Raw genomic sequence first — 4,645 nt, 5'->3', positions numbered from 1 at the left:
ATTTTTGTTATTATTTTCAAGATTATTGAATATGTAAAAAAATTACATTGTGATTTTAAGTGAATTCCAATTTCAATCCACAATTAGAAAACCACAAAAAACCCCAAGAAGTGCCTTACATACTTTTACTTCACTTTCACATAAACGTGAAAATGAAGAATCTCAACAACAAGCAAGTATATTGCTTACACATGCACAATTTCAGCTCAAAACCCATAACATTCTCATTCAATACTGGGCAACCAGTAAGTTAAAACTAGATTTTTTTTTTTATTTGCTGACTTGAAACACTTTGTTCTAAACCAATCTATCACTGGCTGACAGTACTTTTAAGAGCAGTAATGCAAAACTAATAATATTTTCCCGGCCGACAAAAACTTAAGTGGAAATTAAAACACAATAGAAGTGTGACTCATCTGTGCTGCTATAGTCTCTTTCATATGATGGAAAATTTCTATTTTAGTTTTACAGTTTGCTCAATAAACAGTAATATAGTTACAGTATAACCAAGGTTAAATGTTGCTATCAGTAGGCCAACAGAGAAGCTAACAGAGTCTTCAAATCAGAGGGTTTTTTTTCCACATTTGTTTGCTGTCAACAGACAGCAGGCACCAAGATTTCATATTCATAGCAGTATGAAAAGCAACCAGAAAAGAAAAAAAAATCCTGCAGAGACTATTAAAGTGTCATTTTTAGTAATAGGACTCCATCAATCATGGTGATGTTCTCACCTCCAGGTTCTACTCGTGCTTGGCACTGCCTCCCCCTGCCATCAGCTCCAGCGGGTTTATGCACACAGGTTACTGGTTCAGCTTTCATCATACACAAGACGACCCCCATCCCCATCCCCTGTCCTACTTTTATCTCAGAAAAGCTCTTCAATGAGGATTTAACATGGGCCAACATCTAGCTATCGCCCAGCCCTCCTACTTGCATCACCTGCCTGGGTTGCAGGGGAATGCTGGCACCGCGATATTGTGGATGGTGAGCGCAGGTCCAGGGGACAGCCTGGGCTTCTCCTTCTCCTCGACACCTTCGTGGCCCTGGAGTCCGACAACTGAGGCCACCCAGGGAATAAAGTTAAGCTATCTGGGTAGGTGAAACAGAAAGATGTCTACTTTTGGAGGCCATCGGTCTTCTGTGCTGCCTTGGCTCCACATAACCCTCGCTTGGTCTCGTCAGGAAAAATAATGAGTTCAAACAGATGACAGCTCCTGGTGTAAAGTGCAGGGGAGCAATTGGGAGTTGTACCAGGCACACAAATACAAATATGTTACTAGCATACATCTTTTTTTATGTTAAAAGGGAAGATTAGCAAAGCCTTCAGGACAAATGTAATTCAAGGTTAAGAACAGCCCCTCCACTTTCAGCTGCAAAGATGCAGTTCCATGTCCTGGTGGACATACGCAAATGCTGGAGGGATTTGGCATCAAAAGATTGTGTGCTGGAAAATAGGCTGGACAGAAGAACTGTTCTTCACAGCATCTGCTGGTTCTCATCTAACAAGAACAAACTATAATTTTGCTTTTTAAAATGTGATATATTTCACATTCATATTTCATATGCTTCATTTGCTTCATTCTAAAGTAAATTTAATCTGAAACCCTCTATTTAAACAACATTCTTGGGGAAAAAAGAAGTGACACCCTTAAATTCCCATTGCGATTGCAAACTATCGCTGCCAAAATGGGGGAAGAAAAATGGAACAGAGAAGAAAGAATTTTGTAATGCCATTGATACTACAAATCCAAATTCTGTATAAATTACACACAGAAAATCCTCCTCCTCTGAAAGATTTAATAGCAAAGCTGCAAAGAGTACCTATATATTAACAAGGCTTTATTAAAGAAACAGAATATGTTATGTGGTATTTACTGCTTTCCTACAGCACGTTACCATAAGCACTTGCACAACAACGTACAATTTAAATCAATAGCAAAGTTCTCATTTATATCTTTGAAAGCAGCTTATACCCTAATTTACTAAAAGCACTCATCTGCAGCTAGTGTTTCTGTTATTTATTAGAATTACTTAAATCCTTCTGTATTATGCTAAAAAGTTTATCTTGTAAATCCTTAAGGGCCTAGCTATAATGACAGCAATCAGAAGAGATGATCAAGAAGCCTTATCAGAAAAGGGTGCGACACTCCAGAGGGAAGAAGAGATCTCACTAAATAGCAAAGCCAAAGCCAAGAACGACTGCAGCGGCACTACAGGAGACAGAATGGTCAGAAGCCAGTGGAGTGACACGGACCAGGACAGAATAGATAGACATCATGAGGTCAAAATCAAGGACTATAGGAGGCAAGACCAGAAACCAGTACTCTGGAAGAAAATGGCAGAGCTCTAGCAAGGAGGCATATTGAGTAGCAAATTGCTACGGCTTGGATGTCTTAATTCGCAAAGGCAATGCTCAATCACGGTCCTAACCCAGTGTTTGGCTTTGTTCATTAGACTCCTCGACTGCCAGAGAAGCTGGCTGCGGAGAGCTGTTGGGCTGGTGCTCCAGGAAGAGGCTCAAAGTACTCAATCAGATACCTGGCTGAAGATCAGGGTAAAGCTTTTACATGGCCCATTTTAGCAAAGATAAATAATGTAAACCTGTTAACAACCTGTTCTGTTAAAACATTCATTATCACAAAAGGGGTATTAGTTTCATAATATTTGGTTTTCAAACAGTAAACATTCTTCTTGATTTGGTAACATTTAAACTTGCGCTCTTCCATTACAGGTACCAAAAAGGAAAAAACAAAAAAATTGCTGTGGTATGACCATTCAAATTTGTTCAATGAACCAGAAGATATTGCTGTCCAACCCTTAATGTTTTGAAGACAAGCCTATACTGGAATTGAGGAAAGCAGAGAGCACATACTGCTGCTGCAGCTAAGCATGTGAAAAACAAGTAAAATGCAGGGTAATAGCAATTTACTGTTTGCTTCATGTCATTTTAAGCTGATTTTCCCCCCAAAAAACCTCTGTAGGATTGTAGTTTCAGTCCTCTCATGACATTTATGCATTATTGAGTGATTTCAACCACATTTGAGAGAGGCAGAGATCTCAATGGTTGTGAGTTTGTAACCATAAATAGGGAAGGATGTAACACAAAATCAGATAAACCATTAGGTACCAAGCAATCCACCAAGGTCACAGGAGAAGTGGTTTCCAAGTTCACCTGAACATGAGCGTGAAAACTGGTCTCCTGTCATCCTGTCATCTTCACAGGTATCAGGTACATCCTCACTGGTGGTTAGTCCGAAGCACGTTTTGCAGTACTGCAATGCCAGAGGGTGGGCAGATAAGTTACCTGGTCCTTTTGCCTTTCAGAGATGCTCCTCCAGAAGATCACGTTGGGTTTTGGCCCTCAAACTGGGCAGTCTGTCAGCCTTTGCTGCCAGCCACTCTAAGTGCCAATAATCAGCCTGTTTTGTGAGCAGCATATAATTGGCCTTATCTCATTTGGATTGAGATATTCAGACTGCTGAACAAAAGATTTTCCCCTACTCCTCTTTGTTGGTTTTCTATGCTGCTGTCCTCAGAAAATGCATTAATAGCATTGTAGCCAATATGGTCCAAAGCTATGAAACAAGAAAAATTTGTAAGAAGAGGCAATAACTTTTATTATATTACTTAGTGCAGAAAAAGCTTGGTATAGAAAAAGCATACAAGCGTTGTGCTCAGTCTGTTCACGACATTATCAGTATCATTGTTCAACAGGACACTTGCCTCTGGAACTAAAATAAAAAAAATGTTATTTAATATTTTTGTTACAGTACAGATCAGTCAAGATTAGGAGACTCTATTTTGTTACTTTTGAGGCCTAAGAGTTGGAGTTAGTTTACGTCAGTAATTTGTTCTTCCCCCATCTTTCAAGGCCACTTCTGGTGCCCTTGAAGGATTAGAATTGGCATCTCTCTGCTTTTTTTTAATGTATTAAGTACATCTTAGATTTTTAATTGTGGCAAAAAGCTGTTAAAGCCTTGCAAGATTTCCAAGTTAATACACAGAGTACATAAAAAGACTTTGCTACTCCAACTTTCTAAACCACTACAAATAACATAAAATAAAAACACTGCCTGTTCCTGACAGACGCTTTCACGCAGCAGTTACCTCCCGTTAACCGCACGCTCGCAGCCCCTGCGCTGTTTTTGCTGCACCCATTTTTGGTGAACCCCATTGTGCCGGGATTAGCCAGCCACATGACAATCTCTGCAATCACAATAATCACTCCGTAGCCTCCTATTCACGGCAGCCGGGGCACAGGCGAGAGCGATAAAGGTCAGGCTCAGCGTGCTTTTTCCCAATTATTCTCCAGCCCGGCCAAGCAGTAGCAGACAAGAGCAAACACACTGGCTGGTACTCACGGTCCGGCTTTAACGTGCTACTAAAGGGCAAAAGCTACTCGGTTTCTGTTTAACGTCTTTTGGATTAATCACTGCTATTTTGAAGAGTTTGGAGGATTTTTTTAAATATGTTTTGTCGAGGTTGTTGAACCACTTGAAGTGTGACAAACAGACCACAAAGGCGGCAGCTGGACCCCAAGACTGAACTTTTAAACTGAAGAGCTGGGAAATACTAATCCTGAAGCAAGCAGAAATGGATTTCCTCAGGTTTAGGGGGCCTGAATGATCAATCAGTACACAAAGGA

This window comes from Harpia harpyja, chromosome 10 (assembly GCF_026419915.1).
Source record: "Harpia harpyja isolate bHarHar1 chromosome 10, bHarHar1 primary haplotype, whole genome shotgun sequence".
NCBI lineage: Eukaryota > Metazoa > Chordata > Aves > Accipitriformes > Accipitridae > Harpia > Harpia harpyja.
This window is presented reverse-complemented; position numbering follows the sequence as displayed.